Source organism: Phascolarctos cinereus, unplaced genomic scaffold (assembly GCF_003287225.1).
Source record: "Phascolarctos cinereus isolate Bilbo 61053 unplaced genomic scaffold, phaCin_HiC Scaffold_1;HRSCAF=81, whole genome shotgun sequence".
Lineage (NCBI taxonomy): Eukaryota > Metazoa > Chordata > Mammalia > Diprotodontia > Phascolarctidae > Phascolarctos > Phascolarctos cinereus.
Window position 1 is genome coordinate 208,171,476 of NW_027555514.1, and position 27,652 is coordinate 208,199,127.

The 27,652-nt window shown below is 36.8% G+C and overlaps 1 pseudogene; it reads left to right on the plus strand.

Annotated features, from left to right (window-relative positions):
* Positions 1–21,722: 21,722 nt before the first annotated feature.
* LOC110201497 (small ubiquitin-related modifier 2 pseudogene) lies at positions 21,723–22,010 on the plus strand (annotated as a pseudogene).
* Positions 22,011–27,652: the final 5,642 nt, after the last annotated feature.

The window sequence follows — 27,652 nt, forward strand, 5'->3', positions numbered from 1 at the left end:
CTAGGGGACACTACACAGATAATTAAAGAGATAGTTGAATTTCTAAAAATGGAAGTGGTGATTACCAAGAATCGGCAATGGTTTGATCAAGAATAGAACATATTAGACTAAACTCATTTCCCCCTTCTAGATTAATAAATTAGTAGATGAGGAGAATGATACAGACAGCTATATCTATAGAGTTTAACTGATTTTTGGAGTTTAATTCTATAAACTATAGAGTTTAATGGATTTTGGAAAAGCTTTTGATAAATTATCACACACTATTATCATGGAGAAAATAGAGGGATGTGGACTAGATGATAATACAGTTAGATGGATTCAGAAAGGATTAAATAGCTGGACTCATAAGGTAATTATTAATGGTTCCATGTTAACATGGCAATAGATTTCCAGTGGAGTGGTCCAGGGATACATGCTTGGTTCCATGATGTTTAATGTTTTTTATTGATGACTTGGATAAAGACATAGGTAGCATGCTCATCAAATTTTCAGATAACACAAAGCCAGAGGAGCTAATATATTGGAAGACAGAGACAGGATCCAAAAGATCTTGTGATTGAGCATTGAACTGAATCTAATAGAATGAAATTCAGTAGGGGACAAATATGAAGTTTTTAGTCGAAATTCAAAAAATAAACTTTGCAAGTGTGAGGATCAGAGAGGCACACTTAAATAGCTGTTTGTCTGAAAAAAAATTGGAGGTTTAAGTGATTTGTAAGCTCAATATATGTCAGCAGTATAAAATGTATGGAAGCCAAAAAACTTAATGTAATCTTAGGCTTCATTAAGAAGTATAGATTCCAGGAATAGGGAGATGACCTGTGTTTTGCCCTTGTCAAACATGTTAAGTTTTGGATAACAGTTTAAGAAGGACACATTGCTTTCAAGTTTAGGAATGACCTGTTGCTTCATGGATCAAATGTAAACTTCTCTGTTTGCTATTTAAAGTACAGTACAGAACAATCTGGCCTCAACTTTCCTTTACAGAAAAATAATCTTACTTCCCTTTCTGTATCCTATAGTCCTACAAACTATCCTTCTTACTGTTTCTCATACATGGCACTCAATCTCCTGTATCTATGCCTTTGTAGTGGCTGTTTCTTCTTCCTGGAATGTATTTCCTCTTCACCTACAGCTCTGGGAATTCCTAGTTTCCTCCAAGGTTTGACTCAAATTCCTCCTTCAGCAGGATGCCTTTTCTGATTCCCTATCACTGTTAGGGCTTTACCCTTCAAATTACTTTGCATTTATTTTGTATGTACTATTTCATTGTTGTCTTTGTCTAGTACCTAGTAAAATGCTTGGCACATGGCACTTAGTAAACGAGTATTAATTAGCTTATTTGTATACATATTGATACATGTATTCCTTTCAGGTCTGGATTGGACTAGAAAGCTCCTGAGAGAACAACTTCCCACTCCCAAATCCTGTAATTCTTTATCTAACTTTAAGATAAGCAGCTGAGAGGATTTCAAATTTATCTCTTTTAGGATTTTGGATGTATTTGGGTGGAGGCTGGCTTTCCTTGGATTTATGGAAATTTGGTAAAGTCACATCACAAAACTGAGGGCTATTACAAGAATTTGGTTATCCTATGGATCAAATCATTTTCCTGACACATCACCTGTGACAGTAAGAGCCTGATAAAGCACAATTTTGGTGTAAGCAGGTATAGGTCACATTTCCCAATGCTTATCTTCATAAAAAAAAATACGCATGTCAAAAGTAATATGGTAATCAGGAAATATGTGAAGGTTGTGGAGAACAATTTGAGAAAGGAAAAAGGTAAAGTTGTTTGATATGCCTCTTTTTTCCTTAAGTTTTCGGGCATTTGTAATATTGTAGTATCATTTTCATAAACTAATTTAAAAGTTATAAAGAGATGAAGATTATCATAATGCAAAAGCATGTAAACAGAGTATGTTTGGTGTTAAAAGTTGATAATTTAACTCATAGGACATAATGTTGCTAGATAATACTCAACAGTTAAATAAGAAGATTCAGACATGATTCTCTCATTGTTAGTTCATCCATTAGGAATATTCAAAGAGTTGTAACCAATTGTAAAGCCTGTGGGGTCACTTTTGCCTAATGAACAAACTATGGATTTGCATCACTATATACCTTGCAAAATCCTCCAGCAGGCTTGCACCTACATGTATAAAGATGATTTTATAAGATACTGTACGTGACAATAAACACACCAACAGGAAGGCAAGACTACAAGGTCATATTCAGAAACTGATGACCTCAGTAGGGGTGGGGATTGTGGGAAATGAGACAATAAATTAGGTGAACTACACAGCAGGAACTATGTTGCATTTTCACGTACTGAAGGAACAAGGAAAGAGGAATATTGAAAATAACTGTTGTATCAATAATTAACTAACAGAATGTCTTGTTTTAATTCTGGGAAGTTCTAGGGTAATGGATACATGTGTATATCCCTGTAAGTAATGATGAATGTGACTTTTCAGGAAGAAAATTGCTGCCAATGCTTAGAGGAGACTGGAATGAGGAATAACTGTTAGAAAGCATCTCCCTTCCTTTTATCTCTTATCTGGTCTCAGAACCGCCTAGCTTTCTCTAAATATTCCTTTTTCCTCAGTACCCACACAGTCGTCAAATTCTATAGATCCTATGCTCACAATATCTCTCAACTCCTTCCCCTTCTTTATACATTCCCTGCAAACCCCTCAGTTCTAGTCCTTATATCTTCTTAAACTGATCAGTGTGATAGTCTCCTAACTAGTTTTCTTCCTTCAGTCTGTTCTCTTCTTAATCCATTTACAGGCTGCCTGAGTAATTTTAAGAATACACTACTTGCACCATGTCACTTCAAAAATCTGCGGTTATTCCCCATTGTTTATCTCACAAAACATTCTCCTGACGTAGGCATTACAAAGACAGCATCGTGACACAGTGAGAAAAAAAAAAACACTGTAATTGGGATGACTGGAACTGAGTTCTAGTATTAGCTCTAACTCTAGCCAGCTATGTGACCTTAGGCAAGTCACTAAAGCTCCCAGGGCCTCAGTTTCTTTATTTGTAAAGTGACAGGGTTCAAATAGATCTCTCTATGACCTTTTGCTTATTTCTAACACTTAATCATTCCTTTCAGCTTTATCTCCTTTTTCTCCTTTACTCTATGTTCCAACCAATCTGGAACTGTTCTACATGACATGCATCTTTGTTTTCATAGCTCCAAAGCCATGCCTGTCATAAAGTAGAAGCTTAGTAAATATTTGTTGAATAACTCCAACCTCCATTGAAATTGATTTGCAAGAGTCATTTTCATTTGATTAAGAAAATTCTCTTTGAACCATATTTTGCTTGGTACCATCTGATATCAGACTGCCCGCTTATGTAAAACATCAAAAGATCTCACCAGTTGTCAATGCACTCACAAGAAAGCAAGCCATTCTAGCTGAAGGAGGGATGCACCCTGATGGGGAGAGAGGTGGTAGTATTTGTCAGACAAGTTGAAGCTCCACGACCTTCACTGGATCACAATTTTCCCTTGCAACTTAATGTAGTCAACCTAGAACCCTGAACCCAAGAGCAGTGTCCCCTAAACAATCAGACCTGCTTTCAGCCATAGCTATCATTAGGAGGAGAAATCATTATGAAGAAGGGGACCATGTTCTTCATTACCACTGGCAACAATAGATGACCTACATTCACCAGTAGGTAAATAGTAACAAGGTCCCTGAGGGTGGCAGCACTCTTCAGACCAATTATTCTTCTTCTAGCCAAACCTTCACAACCCAACCTCCACAATCTGGGGAGGTAGCTGCTGCAGAGAAATGGGGCAGCCATCCCCACCAACTGTTAACCAACTCCCATACACAGGGCAAGGAAGCCAGTCTAGCCAAATTGGTAAGGCACCCTGAGGGAGAAACAGGAAGCAGTGTGTGCCAGGCAGGTCAACTTACCACTACCACCTTGACTACTATGTCCCCTCAGACTAGAAGACATTGCAAGACCCTGTACCCAAGAGCCTTGAGAACACAAATGCTCCCAGGCAAGTGTGAAATGGTTTCATATCAGAAATTGATCTGATTTTATCAGTGGAAATGACACATTAAAGAAGAGGCTTTGCCATAATACCTTAAAGATAATAGGATCTTAGTGTCTGACTTGCCACTGAAATCTTCCATTATATATTGTTTCCCTTATTAGAATGAGTTCCTTGTCTGACTTTCCTATTTATATCCCCAGTGCTTTGCACATAGTAAGTTCTTAAATGTTTTATTTATCCATTCATTCCATGTAGTGTATATTCTGGCTAAACTAGTCTACTTCCTGCTACCCAAATGCTTTTAAGTTTTCTTATGCCATCATTTCTTGCTTATTCCTAACACTTGTAATACCTTCCATCTTTCTAACTATATTTTAAAACCTAACTCAAATGTGACCCTCTTCGTTAAGCCTTACATCATCTCTCCTATCATTAAGGATTTCCTCCCTCAGACTTCACTTAGCACTTTGTTTTATAACTCTCTTACTCAATTCAACAAATATTTATTAAGTCCTTACTAGGTATAAAGCACTATTTTCTAATACACTTACCCTGTATTATTGCATACTGTGGCTATGTGTTGTTCTCTTCTTTCCTGCCTAGACTGCAAACTCCATGAGTGCAGGTTATACTTTCTTATCTAAACTTTATCTCCCCAAGATCTAGCACAGTGCTTTTCACATAGTAAGTACTTAATAGATGGTTGCTGAATGAAAGAATGAATGCTTTTTTGTAGTTTTTGCCATACTAATTTCACTGAAATCTAAAATATCACAAGGTCTCCTTAGAAGCTATAAATCATGGAATGCTATAATCTCAGAATTAAAATTATAAATAATCCACATGAAGAAAAATGTGATTAGTGGGTATAAACAGGCTATAATAGGTTGCCAGTTTGTGTGCAAGTATTTCCTTAAAGATATTGACGATATGTATGCCTGGAAAAGGAGCTGGGTCTGTCATATAGTGCCAATGACAATAAGACAGATAGACAAACAAAGCAGCACTCCATATGCCCAAGATACTAAAAGGGAAGGAGAAGAAAGCCTCCATTCAGCACATAGAGTAGATCTACTAAGGAGGATTCTTGGAAAAACATTGATGGGCAGCTCAAAGGAAAAAGAAAGAGAAAGGGTTACAATCTACATCAAGATAGGAGTATCCATGCTGATCAAATCACATCTTTCAAAATATTAAATTCAGACTATTTTAAACATTCATTCATTCATTCAACCAGTATGAATTAAAAGCCTACCATGTGTAAGGCACTGGGCTACATGCTGAGGGTACAAAGAAAAACAACACAATCTATACCCTCCAACAGGGTAGTCTGTCTCTAATTTTTTTTTTTGGTGGAAGGTTATAGCAGACAGGAAATTTTGTGGGAGAATTTATTCTGCAGAAGCAGGTTGAATGAAGAGTTTCTTTCCATTTCAAACCTTAGTGACCTCTGCCTGAACCTGGCTCACTGAACTCCTTTCTTTGTCCTTATGGACAAGCAAGAGCTGAACCACTGGGTAATACCAGCTGTGCAAAATCCAATTGCTAAGTCAGTCCATAGACAAAGAACTGAGTTTCATATGAAAAGTATTGCTTTAGGCCAGCTCAGTGAGGCTTCTCTCCAGATCAAATTCACATTGGTGAGAGTTCTTCGTAAAGCTGGCTCTCTCCTCAGTGATCTTACTGAGCCTCTCCTGGATGTTAGAAGTTGGGAAAACTCTCTCATTTATCTTTTTCTATCACTTTAATAAAGTTATTTTTTGCTAACATATTGTGGCTCTTATCACTTATGTATATTCTATGATTCCTGACTGTGGACCCTCCCTGGTCAAAAAAAGACCATACTTTTCTTTCCTAGTATCTAGCTCAAAAAGGTAGGGATTAGCCCTGCCCTCCCTTCCTGTGCTTACCTGATTTCACTTAATAACCCATCTTTTGTTGAAAATGTTTACATGTTACTCGTCTCTTCAGCCTGCTCATTCTCTTCTCAGGACAATTAGTTCTGGCGGGATCATAGTTTAGAACTGGAAGGGGCCATAGAAGTCATTTAAAAGTTATCCTCATTTTATTGATGAAGAAACTGAGGTAAAGGGAAGTTGTCAAGTACTCAAAGTCACAGAGGTAGTAAATGCAGTTATCCCTTCCACATCATGAGGGTTAGGGGTGTGGTGCCCCCTTGATCTGGAAAAGCCACATAAAAATTTTTGGCCTCTCCAGAGAAGAAGTCTGAATTTTTTTCTTTTTCTTTTGTAGGATATTTATAGTATCTTATTGTAAAATTTGGGTTAGGTATTTGGTAATAGACTATAACTCATTTGCTGACTTTTGCCTGTTATCTGTGGTTTCCACAAAACTCTTCCCAAATTCTGATTTGATTTCTTTTGCTGACCCAAGATATATCAAAGCTGTGATGGGGAAAGTCATGACATGGAAGGGATAACTATCATACCTGAATTAAGTAGTTCTTTCTCAAAGTTGTCTCATAATCTTTAAGAAGTCCTATGGTTCAACACCTCCAAATTTGTGGTGAGGTATTCACCCTATTCATATCTTTCATGATGTTTTTGTCCTTTATCAATATCCTTTGTCAATAATCATCTTACCAGTCTTGGCAAAGAATTGGAAACTAAGGGAGTGTCAATCAATTGGGAAATCACTGAACAAGTTATGGTATATGTATGCGATAGAGTATTATGGTGCTCTAAGACATGATGAAGGGGATGTTAAAAAAAAAACCCTGGAGAGACTTGTATCAGGAGAATAATTTGTACCATAACAACAATACTACAAAGACAAACAACTTTGAAAGACTTAGGAACTCTGATCAACACATTGGAATCAGTTCCAGAGGATTCATGAAGAAATAGGTGGTAATAGATTCAAAGTACAGATTGAAACATTTTTTGGGAGATGGGGAGAGGGAGATATGGCTTATGTTGGAAATTTCTTCATATGACTATATATGTTTGTAATGGGTTTTATCTTTCTGGCTTTCTCAATGGCTGGGGAAGGGAGAGATGGGAGGGAAAGAATTCAGAACTGAAAATAAAGTAAAATAAAACAGAATTTAAAAAATCATCTTACCAGGCTGAAAATTCTGTGAGCACAGGAGTCATGTCTCATTTTCTGTTGTGATTCCTAGAGTGCTTTACATAATGCCCTGTGCTTATTAGACTCTAATAAATATTTGTTGAATAAATGAAGGCATGAATAAAGTTCTGATTATTTTTGTCTCTCTTCATACAAAAACTTCTCTATCTCCAAGGTAATTTTAAATGTCCTTCCCTAGATTTTCTCCAGCTTCTTTATGTTTCAACATCTGCCTTCTTCCTCTGTCCTTCTCTCTCCCTATTCCCAACTCCTCCAAGTAAAATACAATCTCTTTGAGGGAATGGACATATTTTTTCATCTTTGGTGCTTCAGGGTCTATTGCCTCCACTATTACATGAGGCATTTCCTATTCTCACCATGTTACTACTGTCTCTACCCTAAAATTAACTAGGCTTTTCAAAATATACATATTTTGTATATGTGCATACTATTATTTCCCCTGATAGAATGTAATCTTCTTCAGGGCAAGAACTATTTCATCTTTGATTCCCAGGTCTTACCATAGCACTTGACACATAGCAGGTATTTAATAATTGTTTACTTATGGATTAATTGACCTAAAAAATGTACACTGGAAAGGATTTCTTTTTTCTTGATTGAGCTAGAATTGCACACCGTTTTCCACGTCCAACAAGGGTAAAATAATATTTTTCTATTTTGTTTCTAATGCCCTTTCTGATGAAGTCTCCTGCCAGGAGTTTATGATTCTATAATATCTAAATGTTTTGTTAGCCTTTTTGGCTAGAATAGCACATGGGGCTAAGTAGTATAAAATAACCTCTAGCTTCCATCTTCAACAGAGAATATTCTGTAATGGTTTGGCCTTAATTTGTAAATGTTCAACAAAGTCCATATGAGCATAAAAACAATACAGAGAAAGACCATTTTCCACTCAACGTTTTCATTTGTTTAATGAATACTTTCAAAACTTAATATTCTAACAGAGTCTGTTTCATTCTTGGAATGTGAATCTGGTCACAATTTCCTCATGCTCTCTTTGTTTTCTTTCTTTCTTTCTTTTTTGTTATTAACCTAACAGGCATTGATAAATATGAATATTCAATATACGAAAAACAAAAAAAAGAGGATTTTATATGAAATCACTCACTTCTGCTCCATATAGTTTGGTTTTTTAAAAGCGTATAGTAAATTTAACATGGTAGTAGCAAAACTGTTTCGTTTGTTTATATCCTCTTCTGAATTTTGTTCTGATCTCTTCTGTATATTTTAAATGTTTCACTTTTTTTGTATCTCTACTAATATCTTCTCAAGTAAAAACCCTCTTTGTTATACAAATAACAATCATCAGCGTTTCTATCGCAGTTTTAAGGTTTGTGAAATTCTTTTCATTTATTATTACATTTGGTCCCCTCAACATCTCTGTAAGGTAGGTACTGGATTATTACTAACTGTGTTACACTGGACAAGTCACTTAACTCTGTTTGCCTTAGTTTCTTCATCTGTAAAATGAGCTAGAGAAGGAAATGACAAACTACTCCAGTATCTTTGCAAAGAAAACCTGAAAACAGGGTCATAAAGAATCACTCACAACTAAAACTATTGAACAACTAGTTATATAAAGCAACCTCTTGGTATTTCAATTGGTATGGCTGTAAATCTATAAATTAATTTAAGGAATTTTCATTATATTAGCAAGAACTATAAATTTCTCCAATTAATGAAGTCTTCCTTTATTCCTATAAATTATGTTTTATAGTTATATTCATAGAAGTCCTGAATATTACCTAGTAGGCAGATTCAGATATTTTATGTATTTTGTAGTTATTTTCAATGAAAATTTTTTTCTTTCTTCCTTCTCAGTTTTATTAATATACTGAAAGAATGGTGGTATCTGTGGATTTGTTTTATATCATGCTACTTTAATGAAGTTATCAATTATTTAAATAAATTTCAATTGAATTTTCATTTCCTTAATGATTATATGATCTGCACATAGTGCTAATTTTGTTCCTTCTTTGCCTATGCTTATTGCATCAATTTATTTATCTTGTTTTATTGTTGCAGCTAGCATTTCCATAATAATATAAAATAATAGTGGTGACAGTGTACATCCTTGTTTATCTTACTAGAAAAGCCTTCAACATTTCTCTATTACATGTAGTATGAGCCCTTGGTTTGAGATGCATGCAACTTACCATATTAAGAAAGGTCTATCTATTCCTGTGGTTTTTGGTAGCTTTTTAAAAAACATCATAACAGTGGTACAGTGGTGTACAAATGAGTTTTATATTTTGTCAGGACCCCCTTTTCTCTTTTTTTTAAATTCTTTTTTTTTTTGGCTGGGCAATGGGGTTAAGTGACTTGCCCAGGGTCACACAGCTAATAAGCTAGTAAGAGGACCCTCTTTTCTCAAGAATTTATTATAATACTTTCATAGCAATTTTTAAAATAAATTTATAAATTACTGATTTCCTTAGGCCATGTCTACACCCTACATAGTTGCAAACTTTGTCCTATTATCTCAATATTCTTACCAGATTTAGAATGTGCTATAATTCACGTAGATTAAGCAGTTATAAGCTACTGATAGCTAAATAACCTTCAAACTATCTATTCCATACCCCTTAAGAGACAGAACCAAAATCTCACTTTTTGGAAAGCTTTCATCAATGTTCAAAACTAATTTATCCAGTATTTAATCTTTCATTACTTCCTAATGTTGGAAAATGAACCTAAATTTCTCTTTTTGTAATAAAAGGCCAGTAATATTTGCCATCTCATAAAATATTTTAAGGACTGACTAATAAAATTTCTGAAAACATTTTGAAAAAAACAGTATTTACATGCCTATAAATGTTATATAAATAAACAATAGTGATCACAAATGTCTTACTTCTGTAAAGAGGGAACTGTTCAATGGTACTTGCAGTATTCTTTGTCTAATTCCAATCTGTAAGGAGGCTTTAGTTAGCCTGATTTCAGAAATTTGTGATGGAAGGGAGTTTTCCCTCCCTGCTTTAGAGTATGCATAGCTGTCCTCTGTTTTTAGTTGGCTTAACTGGGTGATGATAAAACAAAACAAAACTTTTTAATTGGCTGCTGAGCCAGAACTCAATATGTATCCAAGCTTTGGATGTGTATACGAAAGGCTTAAATGGATAAAATCTCTCTCTTCCTTGGTAGCTTTTGAGTGAGGAGGAAGAAATACTATGTTCCTCCATGTGGAGGAAGAGATACTATCTGCAACAGTTAGTTGGTCAGTCAATAACCATTTATTAATACTGTGTGCCAGTCACTGTGCTAAGTGCTAGAGATACCAATACAAAAAAGAAAGATGGTGTCTTCTCAAGGAGCTTATAATCTAATGGAAGAAGATAAAACACAAAAAGAAGTTGAAAAGACAGAGGGAGGCAGGAACAGAAGGTACCTGGAGTCCACTTCAAAGGAATGCAGCTGGTTGAGAAATGAATAGATGGTTGGCCTATGAACTCTTTGTATATGGACCACATGCATCTCAAACCAAGGGCTCATACATTAAATGAAGGCTTTGGAAGTTCTTTGCTCTACTCTCCAGCCCTTTGATCATAGGGGCAGAAAGTACTGACAAGAGTTGAGTACTAAGGCTAATGTAATCTACAGGATGCAGAGTTGGATGAAAAATTTCTGCAGGATGATGAGTTTCATGATAATGAAGTTCTCGGGGGCATGATAGAGTTCAGTCTGAAAGAGTGCAGGCAGGTGCGAAATAAATGAATATAACAGTATCATCATCCTGCCCAAGTACCCTTGATTCCCTATTCTGCTACCAGTTGGCATATGAATGTACAGTGGCTCTGTTACTGGCATTTATTCTTTCTTGATCTAGGGTGAATTAATATTGAAGACAAAAAGACATGATTCTAAACATGTGATGTTCTAAAAGTGAGGAAAGCCACAAAAATCTGTGTTATAACTAGAGCTGATAGCAGTCATAACTGAATCAGGTGAGGAGCCAGTTCTGGAGAAGTGACCTGCTTGAGCCAGCCCATCAGTGAATCAATGCAACAGTTGAAACACCATTTCCTAAAAGCAAGGGAATTATTTGTCCATCAGCTATACTGCACCCAAAAGTGACTTTGGTACAGACTCTGAGAAGAGAGAAAAGGACTTCCAGAATCAGGAAGTGCCCCTTGCCCTTGGAGGGGAGGGTGACAAGTATGTTATAAGCATCTACTTTAAATTTGAGTCCATTGTTCCCAGGGACTGAGTGTGTATGGGGGGAAAAGTATCCCCCTGATTTGGGGAGGTGTTATTGTAATTTAATCCTTGCTACATCTTTCACAGTGAATATCCCTGTGTAAAAGTTAATTGATATTAGGGAGATACCTTGGTCAAATAAAATTAAGAGAACAAACTGGATGAGTACTCATGAGAGATAGTATTAGAAACCTCAGTGCTAGAGGGCTGCCTGTAGAATTTTGAGGGGAGTAGTAGCTAGCTGAACTTTGGGGACTCAACCTGAGTCTGAGTTTAGGTTGGGAGAATGAGCCCAGAGTCTACACTGCACTCTGAATAAGAAAAAGCATTGAATATATAAGTCATAACCAGGGAAGTTGTATGAATAGTGCTGGAATTAGAATCAGCAAGACCTGGGTTTCAATTCGGTCACAGTCATGTATTAGCTGTGTGAACCTTAACAAGTCATTTAACCTCTGTCTGCTCTAGTCTCCTCATCAAGAGAATAGTAGCATTTACTATAAAGGGTGGTTGTGAGGATCAAATGAAATCATACATGTAGAGTACATTGCAAACCTGAAAGTATTATGTAAATGTTAGTTATTATTATATTATTATTGCTGTGCCACAAGCTATTATCATGTTAACCAGAAGAAATGTTTGCAATTTCAAATGTAAACAAACAGGATCACAGAATTTCAGAGCTGGGAGGGAACTCAGTGAACATCTAGCCCAACCCATACTCCCAAAAGAATACCCACTACAACAAAACAGTAAGTGGTCATCTAGTCTTTGTTGAAGACTTTCATTAAGAGGAAACTTCCTCTCTCTGGAGGTGGCCCACTGAGCTTTTGGAGAGCTGTAAATAAAAATGAATTTGCCATTGAAGTTCTCAAAGATTGAATGAATCCTGCCATGAAATCAGGAAGCAAAATGAGCAAAAACACTTTCTGGGGCCAAATTCTTCTCTCATCCAACTCTCATCCCATCAGGCTTAGCTATGAAAAAAGTTTCTATTGTTGAGAGATTTTTCCATTAACTGTCTTTCTCACCCCCACCCACCCCAATTTTTGTTACATTTTTCATCTCCATTGAGTAATAAATACTTATAACACTAGCATCACTTGTCCTGCCAGACCACACTGAGGAGGAGATTGCAGGTTAGGTATTTCCTGTGGGCTCAGCTGTACCTATGATTATAAGTGGTAAGTATTAATCTTTTATAGTTGATGCATGTTGATGGTACTGTTTGCACTCTGTGGCTTGCCTCCAAGGCCTTCATACATTACAGCCAAACCATTATAGCAAGAACCACATTATATAATAATGACCTACCTCACCTAATTCTTACATAATACTTTACACTTTCAAAGTGAGTTGCAGCTTCTTGCTCATTATTTCTCACAGATTTTCTAGGAAGGAGATAAGTGTCATTACTTGGTGTAAAGTATGGAAAGAGATGTCAGATTAACTCACAGTTAAGTTTGACTCTTTTTTGGGTTGAGACACCAGGGGCAACTAGGTGGCTCAGTGGATAGAGTGGTGAGCCTGGAGTCAGGACAACTCATCTTACTGATTTCAAATCTGTCCTCAGACACTAGCTGTGTGACCCTGGGTAAGTCACTTAACCTTGTTCGCCTCAGTTTCATCATCTGTAAAATAAGCTGGAGAAGGAAATGGTAAACCACTCCAGCATCTTTGCCAAAACTCCAAATGTGGTCACAGACCTTAAGACACTGAATTGAACATTGGGTAGAACAAAGAATTGTTCTAAAAATAGATTTTTATGATAGAGCTTAAATTACCAAATAGTTATAAAGTGACTACTAACAGTCCCAAGTTTAAGGGGATGCAAGGGACTAGTTAGTTCCACATATTCAAGGAACTTACAATCTCATTGACTACCCAAGGCATGCAATTCAAATTTATTTGTGATTCAACAATCTAGCACGCAAGAAATATTATATGAATGGCCACTGGACTTCTTGTCCAGGCAGTTGTAACTTGGCAAGGTACTCAATGCCAAGACACTCAGAAAACTAAGCCCACATCCTCAAATGACATGAATTGTCAGAGTTTCAAAATTACTTTCGTGTTTTAGGTACAGAGTCCTGTATATACAGGCACTCATTGATCTTGCAACCAAGAGGATGGACAAATTTGAGAAGGACTATTAAAAATTATAGGAAATTTCCTTGGGATCTAAACATAGGGAGTTCCTCATGTTCTTAAGTCAGCTCTTAAGTCAGAACTGTCTTTTCCACTCCCTATCCCCACCCCAGCTATCTGCAAATTTCTAGGATCTACCCTTGTTCAGATAAAAATTTTCTAAATCACAGTTGCCTTGAGAGCAAGATAGGGGCTGGGGTGGGCTTATAAAGCCAATTGTTAAATTTTCAGTGTGAGTACTTATACCTCAGAAATAAACAATGTTATAAATATAAATAAACAAAAATAGCTGTAAGTTGTGGCTTAATGTATTGTTTTAATTGTCTAGACTAGGAAAATGTTAATAATGCATATTAAACTTAAAAGTGTGTGCCCATGCATTTTTTTCTTGGAAAATCTGATTGCTAACATTTACCAGCAAACTCCTGTATTATTCTATAAATAAATATTGCTGGAGTTCAACATGAGTACAAGAGAAGGCTCAGGGAATGAAGTCATCAGATCTGAGGCCTGGTGACTGGAGGCTAATAATAATACTGGCATTTATATTGCATTTTAAAGTTTGCAAAATGCTTTACATCCATTATCCCATTTGAGCTTCACAACATTCTTGGCTAGGAGTATCTTCATAGGTTGTGACAACGTTTACTAACCTGTGAAGAACCCCTAACTCTTTTTTTAAATAATATTTTATTTTCCCCCAGTTACACACAAAAGACAATTTTTAGCATTCCTTTTTATATAAATTTTGAGCTCCATATTTTCTCTTTCCCCTTCTTACTTCTCCCCTCCCTGAGACAGTAAGCAATTTGTTATAGGTTATACATGTTCAATCATGCAAAACATATTACTGTGTTAGTCTGAACCCTTAACTCTTGGCAATATTTTATTATGTGGTTCATGGGAGTTCACGTCCAAGTGTACCAACCAATTCTTAATTTTGTTCTTATAACTTCAAATACTGTAATGCACAGTTATTGTATTGCAAGAACACCTGGAGAATTCTCTTACTTAGGCACTAAAAAGTTCAGTTTCTTACTAAGTATGTGCAAAGTTTGTCTTAGCATCAGACCTTCAGAGATTGGGGAGAAGGTAGTACAGAGTTTAGAGAGTCCTGTTCTTTGTACTTTCCTTCTGTTTATCATTTAAACAAACCTTGGACATCTAGTGAGAGAACCATCTTTTTCTGAATTATTTTGGCTTATGCGTTTATTTTCTGTTGTATGTCTAGTGGTTGTTGTTGGAAAGGGGAGGGGGAAGGAAGGGAAAGAGGATGTTTGCAGCCAGGAACACAGGCAGGCCTTGGGATAAACAAGGTAGACAGCTATGTAGGGAGCAATATGTAAGGGTGAAAAATAAGAGGCAGGAGCAGTTCTAAATATTACTTTTTATAAATTCATACATTTTTAAATATTTAAAAATTATGTACTCCATAGTAAGTATGTGTGTGTATGTGTGTGTGTTGTGAAAATTTGACTTACATGTATTTCAATGAAGTCTCAAAGTCTTCAGTGGTCAGTAATGTCTCAGTAGTACAAAGTTTAAACTAGCAAAGGCCCTGTAGAGGTAAGGAGAAGGGAGTAAGTATTTATTAAGTATCTACTATGTGTCAGGCATTGTGCTGAGTGCTTTGCAAATATGACTTCATTTGATCTCAACAACTCTAGGAAGTCATATTGTTATTATCCCCATTTTACAGTTGAGGAAACTCAGTAAGTTAGTAAGTAAGTCAGGAAACTCAATAAGTTCAGTGACTTACCTGGGGTCACACAGTTAGTAAGTGGTCCAAGGCTGGATTTGAACTCAGGTCTTCCTGACTCCTGGCCCAGTGTTCTAAATACTGCACGACTTAGTTACCTCTAGGTGGTGATAATAGGAATTAAGAAGAGGAGTGTGGTATTGTTGTAGATGGTACAATGCATATAGCTCATGGTGACAGCAGGATGGGATGAAGAAGATGTGAAAGGCTTAAAGAGGGGAAGGGAACACTCTCCAAAAGCAAGGAACCCAGTGCCATTATCCTCTTGGACAGTCAGTGGTCCAGTGTCAGTGCCCTCTTCTATGGGTAGTGATCCAACTCTGGAACAAACTTCAAACAACCAATGAGCTCAGGACTATCACTAACGACCAGAGGACAGCAAGGGCATGTAACTTACTGTTTACTACTATTGCCAGGATTATACAACCAGTGAGCAAGCTGACAATAATAGCTTGCAAAATATATAGCATTTACATAGTGCTTTAATATTTGCAAAACACCTTCCAAGTAGGAACAACACTAGGAAATTGGTGCTCTTATTATCACCATTTTATGGATAAGGAAACTGAGGCAAGTGGAGGTTAGGTGACATGTCCATGGTCACAGTGCTCATAGTTTCTAAGCTTAGATTTGAACTTAGGCCCTCCCAGCTCCAAGTCCAGTGCTCTAACCATCACATGACCTAGCTGGCAAATGGCTTCCCAGCAGTTACCATGAAAGAAGTTGCATAAATTGCCAGAGTCCCCACTAGGGATGTGTATGTGATGTATATGTACTTTGTATATGTAATGACCAAGTGCTGTAGGACTGCTCCCCACTCTGTAGTGCTTCATGCCTCTTGCATGGAACATTTAAACACCTATTTAATTCTCTGGGCTGGCTCATTCCAATTTGCTATTACAGTGAGTGATCTAGGTTTCCAGAGAAAATACCACCATTGCTCAACTCAAAAATTTTTCAGGATACTAGGGGTAACTGTTGAAGGAAAACATACTCTCCCTCAAGTAAATACTTAAATTTTTGAACTACCATTACTAATACATTTCCATTTTCACAAATGAGATACAATAGTGACACTTTTAGATCTTAAACATAACTATTTACTTTTCAACAAGGAAAAAGAAATAAGAAAAAATATCAGAAGTATCCATACATTAAAGCAAATTCAAATTAACTTTGGTCACACTCTTCCACTAATGCACTTAGTAGCTGTAAGGGTAAGTGGGCACATATTTATAGGAACCTACCAGAGAAACACATGAGGGAGGAAAATTCATGTGACTGGGCTGATTAAAAACTCTGGTTTTTAGGCTTGGTTTGTATCAGTGGAGCACAGCATGAAACTAATTCTCTGTTAAATGTTTATCTGTTGATCCTTAATGAACTATGACTGATCAGAATCTTTTCTGCTTTCCAACTGATGCAGCATTTATAAAGCCTTTCAACTTACAGTCACTTTTAAAAGGTTGCTGAGAAAGTGTTACTCTTAATTTAGCTTTAAGTTTCCATTAAGCCAGAGAGCTACAAAGCTTATTGGGTATGCTATCTCTGGGAACTACAGTCCAAACCAGCAATTATTCACTTATCTATATTGTCTAAATATTGTAACAAATAGATCTCACAGCAAAACAGTTAACGTTGACTCTAAGCAAGGCAAACAAACACATCTATTCAACTCTTTGTTTAGCAGAATTCTGTGTATGTGGATGTAGAGTGTGTTCAGGGAAGAAAGTACCTCGGTGTGAGGGCTGCTGAGCCTTTTTCAGGGCTGCTTTCCACCTTTGGCATCAACCTGATCCACCTAACTCTCACCTATGACTCCAAGAAGTTCTAGCATGTGTAGCAGTTACACCCCAGTAAACCATTTTATCAGACAAGCAAAATCAAGTTAAGAGTAACTGAGGGGTCTCAAACCCATCAATGAGAGGGGAGAAAGACTTCCCCTGATAGAATGGGCAAATGGGAACAATTTGTTCCAAAAGCCATAAAGGCAAATGAAGCAGGTACTATGAAGTGCTTGGTTAGACACTGAAGACACCAAGGTCATCCACTACATCCTGAGCCATCACCGGCCATCTTCATTTTGTCTTGCCACTGGAATCCAATGACTCTGAAAGAGACAGTGAGGTCTATGACTATGATCAGCTCTGCCTCACTTAAATCCAACTTATGCATGAATCAAAAGACATCATACATACCATTTTTACCATTTTCACCTATTTCAAAGTCCTATGGGAACAGGCAAGTGATGAAGCTGCAGGGGCAGATACATTGGGAGCTGTAGTCACAACCCTGCGCACAAGAGACACAGGCCATAAGGGCATCCTCTCAGTGGACTGAAGCAGCAGTGGAATTCAGCAGCACCCGGGTGTCTGAGCAGCCTTGTAAGGACCACACTGCTCACCTCCTGGTGTGAAGAAGGGGCTAGAAAATGTGCCCTAAAAATTGTCTGCTTACCCAACCCTGGACTGTTTACTGCAATAGGTGGAGATCCCACCCCGTGGCCAAAACACAGAAAATGCACAAAAATTTCTGCAAAGATGATTTCACTCACCATTAGTACAAGGAATGTGTACACAGTTACAGACAGCAAAAAATCCACTACACCTGAAAGATCAACAATTCTTGTTGCAAGAGAACTTAGAAAGTACCATATCCAAATACCATCACTGAGTGAAGACTGGCAAATGAAGTCCAGCTGATTAAAGTCAGAGAGGGATACACATTTTTCTAGAGTGGCTGCAGTGAAGGGGAGTGCCGTGAAGCTGGTGTAGGTTTTGCAATCAAAACTAATACAATTAACAAGCCTAAAAGGACTAAAAGACAAGCTCATGACAATGCAATTGCTACTTGCAGGAAAACACCATGCCACCATCATCAGTGCCTATGCTCCCACCATGATGAACTTTGATGAAGTCAAAGAAAAATTTAATGAAGACCTGGAGACCTTCATCATCAATGTGCCAAAAAAGTACAAGTTTATAATTGTGGGAGACTTTAATGCTAGAGTAGGTTTAGACTACCAGACTTGACAAGGAGTCCTTGGGAGGAATGGAGTTAGAAATAGCAACAGCAATGGTCACTTATTACTGAAGACTTGTGCATCTCATGACCTTCTCATCGCCAGCACTGTCTTCTGTTTATCTAAACATAATAGGCCTCCACAGATGCACCCTCACAGCAAACTTTGGCATTTAATAGACTATATGATTGTAAGAAGGAGAGGCAGATGGGATATGAGAGTAACAAAGGCAAAGCGCTAGATGGATCATAGACTTATCCTTTCCAAGCTAAATGGAGACATTCAACAAAAGTGATGGTCCCAAGGCAAAATGACTACCAGAAGAATTAATGTCAACAGATAAGAGCACTTCTCTGAACAAGAACAGTTTGGAGGGAAAGTTGAGCCAAAATACAGTTGGCAACAGTGGAGCAGAAAAGGAATGGGCAGCTTTGAGATATTTGGTGTACAGCACTGCATTTACTTTACTCATTTGAGCCAGAAGACTCACAAACATCAACACTGGTTTCACAAAATGACGGGAATTTAAGAAGCTGCTAAATGAAAAGTGAGACCTCCACACAGTTTACCTGCAGGATAGTTCATCCATACCTAAGAAGGCAGCAATTTACTCCATCAAAAGTAAAATAAAAGTAAAGCTCAGAGAGATGCATGATTCTTGGCTCAATAAGAAGGCAGAAGAACTTTAATTTTATGCTGACTGTAACAATCAAAGAGCTTTTATGATGTCCTGAAGACTTTGTATGGGCCAAAGACTTATGGTGTATCTCAACTACTCAGTGCTGATAGAGCCGCATTGATCAGTGATAAGGTCATGATCTTGGAGAGATGGGCTGAACACTTCCATAATGTTCTCAACGGACTCACCAATCGATTCTGAACCAATCGACTGTTTACCTCAGGTGAAATTCAATCCCTCCCTAGCTGAAATTCCAACTGAAGAAGAGGTTTTGAATGCTCTTCGGCTCCTTTTCATGTGGCAAAGCACTTGGTGCTGATTCTACTCCAGCTGAGATTTACAAGGTGTGGAGTCCATTGCTCATACAAAAGCTTACTGAAATTTTCCAAGTTATATGGCAAGAGGAGGTCATCCCCCAGGAGTTCAAGGATGCCTCTATTGTCCATCTCTATAAAGGCAAAGGAAATAGATTGTCCAGTGACAATCACAGGGTGGGTTCTCTCTCTTAGTCTTTGCTGACAAGATTCTAACCAGAGTTCTTCTTGACATGTTAATCCATCACCGGGAAGATGATCATCTACCTAATAGCCTGTGTGGCTTCAGAAAGGGCCAAAGAATGGTTGATATGGTGTTTGTTGCCCAACAACTCCAGGAGAAATGCCAGGAGAAGAACAGAGGTCTGTAAACAGTGTTCTTTGATCTGACCAAGGCCTTTGATACTGTCAGTTATGTAAAATTATGTCAAAATTTGGTTGCTCAGAGAAGTTCATCAGTGTTGTATGTCAATTTCATTATGACATGCTTGCCAAGATTCTGGATAATGGATGACACTTTTTCACTTTCCCAGTCACCACTAGAGTGAAACAGGGCTCTGATTGTTCCCATACTTTTAAGCATGATGTTTTCAGCAATGTTGTCAGATACCTTCAATGAAGATGAAAATGGCAAGACCATCAGTTGCTGCACTGATGGTAAATTCTTCAACTTGAAAAGGGTACAAGCTAAGACTAAAGTGAAAGGAAGTGTTTGTGCATGATTTTTTTGTTCACAGATAATTGTGCACTTAAGGCAGCATCTGAAACTGGAATGCAATAAAATACGGATCGATTCTTTGCTAGTTGTGCTACTTTTGGCCTAACAATTAACACCAAGAAAACAGAGGTTCTCCACCAGCCAGCACTATACCATCTGTAAATGGAACCATTGACTACAGCAAATGGAAAGGTTTTGAATACTGTGATAAGTTCACTTACCTTGGCAGTATACTTCCCATGCACATTGACAATGAGGTTGACACATGCATTGCCAGAGCTAGCTCTGTGTTTGGGTGGCTCCAAATGAAAGTGGTAGAGAGAAGAAGTATTAGACTGACTACCAAACTGAAATTCTACAGAGCTTTCTACCTCATTGTTTTATGCTTGTGAAACCTGGGCAGTATACAAGCACCATGCAAGGAAATTGAACCACTTTCATTTGAATTGTCTCAGGAAGATTCTGAAGATCACCTGGAAGGATAAGGTACTGAATACTGAGGTCCTTTCTTGAGCTACACTACCAAACATTCAAACTCTCCTGCAAAGAGTACAACTCTGATGGACTGTTCATGTTGTTCAAATGCCAAATGAATGCTTGCCAAAGAGAGTATTTTATGGAGAACACACACAAGGCAAGCATTCATATGGTGGTCAGAAGAAGTGATACAAGGACATTCTTAAGGTCTCTCTGAAGAACTTTGGAATTGATTGCATGATATGGGATGTACTGGCACAAGACAATCCAGCATGGCATACCTTCATCAAAGAAGGTGCTATGCAAAGCAGAATTGAAGTAGCTCAAAAGAAACATGAGATGTACAAATTTAGAGAATTCACCCCAAATGTCCACATGGATTATTTCTGCCTGATCTATGGAGCCTTTTGATCTACGGAGCCTTTTGAGCTCATTTTGATCTGATCAGTCATAGTTGGATATGCTGTAACTTGAAAATAGTGATGTCATTTTGGTTCTTTTTGAGAATAATGGACAACAATCATGTATTACAATTAGACTTCAGTATCTCTTTCTGTATAGCAGCTGAAAAGCCTCTTTCCCTTTTCAGCTTTTCCTTCTCAAACTAGAATTTAGGCAATGGAGCTCAGAATGGAGTGAGAGCCACTTCTGAGAGGGTTCATTTCTTTTAAGCCTTATGTTGAACTGAAGAAAAATATCTGGAAGAGAAGACATGATCCAATAATGTTGAGTCTTTCTCTAATCAATCAAGAATCACTTAGCCTTCTGTCCAGTGATTGTTCCATTTGTTGGTTTTTATAAAACCTTATTTTTTTTCCGAACTTAATAAACACCAAGCAAAATGATCATTACTGTATACACAACAGAAAGTAGAGGATTGTAAATGAAATTATGAACTTCTGTTATATAGAGCTTGCTTTCTTTTTTAATCATAAAATAAAGTCAACATTTAACTTTTAAAACTGTTCTGGTTGTCTATGAATCTTTTTTGTTTTTTCCATTTGTTATCTTCTCATTTTTAAGAATTCTAGATCAGTACCTCCACCACTGCCTGCTCCTCCTCCCCTTCATCCTCTTCCTGCTCCTCCTTCTCCTCCTCCTCCTTTTTCTTCTCCTCCTCTTCCTCACCATCACCACCATCATCTTCCTCCTCGTCCTCCTCCTGCTCCTGCTCCTGCCGCTCCTGCTTCTTTCCCCCTCCCCCTTCCCTTGGAGCAGACCATACTGGTGCTTCTTTTGTGAAGTGGTGGCTGAGGAGACCCCTGGACTTGCCATGGCCAATGAAAAGCCAAAGGAAGGCATCAAGACTGAAAACAACGACCACATTAATTTGAAGGTGGCAGGGCAAGATGGTTCGGTGGTGCAATTTAAGATTAAGAGGCACACACCACTTAGTAAACTAATGAAAGCCTATTGTGAACGACAGGGTTTGTCAATGAGGCAGATCAGATTCTGATTTGATGGGCAACCAATCAACGAAACAGACACACCTGCACAGTTGGAAATGGAGGATGAAGATACAAGTGATGTATTCCAGCAGCAGACAGGAGGTGCTTACTAAAAAGAGAACACACAACTCTATTCCAGAACTGTGCTCCCAAGGAAAACAATACATTCACAATTAGAAAACCAAGATTTGATTCATCCACATCCTGACTACTGCAGTATAGTTTTCTCTTTTCTTTGATTCCCTTCCCCCTTCCTTTATTGTGCATAAAGTAACTGGTGAATGTGCACAGGCATAATGTGTACTTTTTTTTAGCTAAATGGCCTATGGTATGTTATGATCAACATCAAATGGAGATGGGGAGGGGAAAAAACAAACTGGTTCTGTGAAAATAACCCTTTTCTACATTAGTGGCATGCTCATTCAAGTTTTATCTTTATATTCCAGTAAGTTGTTTTGCTCTCACTGTTTAACAACAACAACAAAAAAAACACACAAAAAATCCTTGCATACCTTGTTTGATTGGATAATTTCAATGTTTTTCTTTTATCATTGTAAAACCAAGGATGATTTTATAACTTTTTTTGTACGTAGCTGTTACATGTAGGGCAATCTCTGTCTCTCAATAGGGATAAATTACTATAAAAAAAATTTGATCTTAGACAGTTTTCCCTTCAAGTCAAACATTTTGTTGTTTAAATAAACTTCTTGTTTAAGAATTCTAATTGAATCATATCATTTGCAAAAGGAATTATTTTTATTCCTATTTTCCTACATTTATTTGCTTGATTTCTTTTTCATATTGCTGTAGTCAGTATTTCTAGAAGTAAACCAAAGAAGAGTAGTGTAATGGACACTTTCACTTTACCCCTGATTTTATTAGAAAAATGTTTAGTTTATTCCCATTACAAACCCTGCTGACTTTTGGTTTTAGACACATACTATTTACCATAGAGGGGAAAAGATCTATTTACTTCTGTGCTTTTTAATGTTTTTCACAGAAATGGGTCTTGAATTTTGTCAAAAGTTTGTTAAGCATCTATAAATATAAGTGATTCGTATTATTTATGTTAATTGTAGGGTCTAGATATCTAGCATTTTCTTAATCTTAAAGCAACTGTGTATTCCTTGTATAAACCTAACCTGTCCTTAGTGTATAATATTTTTGAATTATTATTATTGTCTTTTTGGTAATATTTAAGATATTTAAAATATTTTATATTCAAATGATATTAATTTGAGATATTGATCTATAATTTTTTTCTCTATTTTCCCCCTGATTTACATATCAAGACAATATGTGGATAATAGAATAATTTGATAGGATCCCTTCTATTTTTTCAAAGAACTTACCTAATATTGGGATTAATTACTCTTTGAATGCTTCATAAAATTCACTGGAATATCCATTTTGTTGTGTGAGAGAAGGGTTTCTTTAGGAGTTCATTTATGACTTCTTAAATTTCTTTTTCCAAGACTAGGTTATTTAAACTCTTTCTTTTTCTGTTGATCTAGGCATTTATATTTTTATAAATATACACCAATTTCATTTAAGTTGTCAGTTTATTGGCATACAGTTAGGCAAAAGAGTCAAATAATTTCCTTTCTTTCATATTCAATTGTTGTGCATTCCTCTTTTTCATTTTTGATGCTAGTAATTTTTTCTTTCTTTTAAAAAATCAGATAAGCTAATGAGATCAGCTATTGTATTATTTTGTCTGATTTTTAAAAAGCTTTTGGTTATAATGATTAATTTGATGGGTTGTTGCCTTCAATTTTATTAATCTCTTCCTTTATTTTTTGAACTTCTAGTCTGATAATAGTCTGGTCTAGGGTTTTTAGTTTGTTGTTGTTGTTTTTAGGTTTGTTTGGTTTTTTTTGGTTGCATACCCAATTCATTGTTCTTTCTTTCTTCATTTTGTTGATGAAAGTGTTATAGATACAAGTTTTCCCCTAAGGATTGCTCTAATTACATCTCAAAAATTGTGTATTGTCACATTGTTGTTATTTTCTTTGATGAAATTATCTATTGTTTCTTTTAAAAAATTAATGGTAGAAGATTCTTCATAGAACTTTTTCCTGGACTCATTCCTCACTGTCCCCAGGCTTGTTTGCGCTAATCTGGAATAATGATTGACTGTTATTTCTAAGTAGTATATCAATACTCAGTGTGGCACCTTTCCTCAATCTTTGTTGGACTGGTTGTGGAAGAGAGCTGGGATACTGCTTCCTCTTACTTCACCACCTTTGCTGTTTTCCTGATGCTTCTTCACAAATCATTTTCCCCAAATCATGTTAATGGATCTACTGATAACCTTCCTTCCCCACCACCACCATGTTGTTTCTTTGAACTTCACTTGTCATAGTCTTCAGTCTTCAGCCTTACCCTCCCAGCTCAATTTTTTTAATTGCTTAAGGATAAAAACTCATCAGATTTGCCCTATGAAATTAATAGACCTTTTAAAAAATCATTCCTTGTTCTCCACATAGTTATAGGATTTCTTATTTATTTTTAGGGTTTAGTTCTTAACTCTTAAAGCAGTTATATACAAATAAAGTGAAGGACCACAATCTTCATCCATCAATTCACTTTGTATTGTTGGAACTGTTTCTCCATACTCACATCTTTTTTCAATTTTTAGTAAATAAAAATTCTTTCTCTGCTCCCTTTAAATCATTAGAACCATACAAACGAGATTTCATCCTACATTTTTACAAGGTGATTTAATTTGTTTACATTTGTGTCACTTCATTTTTTAGGTCCAAAATGTCTAAAATCCCCTTTGAAAAGTTTTCATGCACATATTTTAAGTTTTTTTTTTATTAAACTAAAGTTCTTCTATTCCTTCCAGCACACTTCAAACTATTCATGTGGCAGTAGCAATATCATAAATTCTTTAACAGTTGACTTGATTCTTTTTTTACACAAAAGTACCTTTTCTGCTCCTTTCATCACTAAATTGCTCTATATGAAAAAGTGAGGTAACAAAGAAACATGATGTTAGATATTACATCTGAACCTTGTGTTTGCTCTGAAAATGTACTTTTGTTATTATAAAGCTTTTTATTACGTTCTTGCAATGACCTATGTGTTTGTTATCCTAGATGTAAGTCTAATTTTTGTGTTATGCAATGGCATATCATTTACATGTAGTCTAATGTGTATATAATCCTACTATATGGGAATTAATAGATGTCTAATGTGAACCCAGTGTGGTTTGCAAGGACTGCAAAATTTTTCCTAGAGGGGAGAATAATGAATTCGAGACTTTAGCCATAGAAGCAAGAATGTAAAACATGAATCACCAGTTCTATACTTCCCTCTCCTATGTTTCCAAAGACCTCCTTGAAGCTTACAAATGTTTCAAGGCATTTTCATGGCTTGAGCACTAGTTGCCTCATTGCTTGAGCACTAGTAGGGCATGACAGGGTTTGAAAGGAATTAACTCTCTCTAATCCAATTTGAAATGAGGGCTGGGAAACTTTCTGTTGAGAGAGGATTTGTTTACAAAATTAAATGTCTTTGCAGAAAAGAAAAAGTCTGATTAAATAAATAAAAATATGTTGATTTCTTCCTGAAACATGTTAGCCTGGGAAAAACTCACAGAAAATCAATTATTTTCCTCCTACTCTGCCCCCTTTCCCCTCTACTCCACTCTTAAGGAGGAAGAAGGCATTAAAAACAGATGACACAGCCACCAGATGGCAGCAGCAGTTTGGTAGAAAAGCAACAGATGGAAGCTTTAGATAGAAAGCAAAGCAACAGCTGCAAATATAGAGTAGAACTTCACCAGATGATAACTTCCCCACTTAGGAGCATGAGTTTTCCAAGGAATGTTTTCTTTTCTTGTTGGCATGGTATCTGTGTAACATTGTACTTTGTGTACTAGTTTGTGGAAGGTGTGATGGGAGTAGAAAGGTATTCCATTTTATTTTTCCCTTTTTATTTACTTTACCATTTGGTCATGATTATATTCTTTGCTATTTGATTAATGGCTTCTTCCAAGCCTCTCAGTACAGAATGCACTGGGTGGGGGTTAAAGTCATATTTGCATAACTATGATTTCTCCACACTGAACTTGGGAGAGCAAAAGGCTCCAGAGTTGAGGAAAACCCATGTACAAATGTGTACCAGTATGAAAAACAACAGCAACAGCAACAAACTACATACATCCTTGTAAATCTAGATGGTAATCATAGAATCTCAAAGTTGAAATGTAAACTATATGAAGGATCATTTTTGCAAAATTGTCCTCAAAATTTGAGATTTAAAGTTATGCTACTGCAAAAATAATGTAGCAAAAAGGTGAAGGGAATTTGGATAGTATACTTTTTAAAATTATTTTCTCTTTGTCTCACATAACCCCATTTCATGACCCACTCTATCTTCTATTCATTCTCCTATGTCACAATCTCAGGTATACTTATTAGCATGAAAGAATTACATGATGACAAGGGAAAATGGACAAATCATACATATAAAAATGTGATTACATAAATAGTTTGAGCCAAGATGACACTATTCACTGCTCCACCAAACTATCTCTATTAGTATTTACTTGGAACATATTTTCTATCTTTTCATATGTGTCCTTGTAATCCTCTGATAGAATATGTGTTCCCTGAGAGCATGGACCATGTCATTTTGTACTTGTTTTTCTGGCAGCTAGCATGGCGCCTGGTGCCTGGTGCCTAGTGCCTAGTAGGTACTTAACAAATTCTTGTAGACTGATTGATTGCTTCATGGATTACATATAGGTAAAAATATCCCTTCTTTGTGTCTTAGAAATCAGAGACATGTGCCCCCCCAATATATATAACAATCCTAGACTATTCTTTATATGCTTTGGGCCCATGATTCATGAGAAACAAAGTAAGACAAAAAAGTGGAGTGCTGGTAAAACAAAGAAGCAAACAAAAAGTAAAGATCAAAGTTGAAAGATCACAATATTAAGCAATTCAGATTCTGCATTTGCAGAATTTTTCAAATGTTCAGCAATGGAAAACCTAAATGTCAACCAAATTTACTGATTTTATGGCATTCTAATAATCCATAATCACTACTGTTAGTTACCTGCTTGGCCATCTGATTTATGATGATGTTGTCATTGGTGATGCATTATCTTTAAGCCATAAGATGAACAGTGCAGCCATATGTAATACCAACAGAATGGTAGGTTATATAAAGGGACAGTAATGAGCCATGTATACCTGAATTAAATAGGTAGATTTCTGTGACTGATGGAAACATATGACACTCTATCTCTCAACTCAATGCCTTTTCATTGACTGTCCCCCATGCCTGGAATTCTCTCCCAACTAATCTCCAACTCCTGGCTTCCTCGAAGATTCAGCTCAAATTCCATTTTCTTCCTCATTCATCCCTCAACCCCATCCTACTGCTGGTGCCTTCTCTCTGAGATTACCTTTAATTTCTGCTGTATATCTTCTATGTATATGCTTGACCATCTCTGGTCATCCTGATTTATATCTTGCCATTGGATACAGATGGCTCTGGAGGAGAACATGAGGCTGGTGATTTAGCACAGCCCTCTCTTACTTAAATCCAATTTACTTGCAAGTCATGGTATCACCTTCCTGATGCCATGGTCCTCTTCAAGAATGAAGGACAAACAACAACCTGTGAGTAGTTTGGGCTGCCCCACTGGGAACCCAACTGACCAATTCCAGTTAGGCAATGCAGCTCCCTTCCTTCCCTTCCCTTCCCTTCCCTTCCCTTCCCTTCCCTTCCCTTC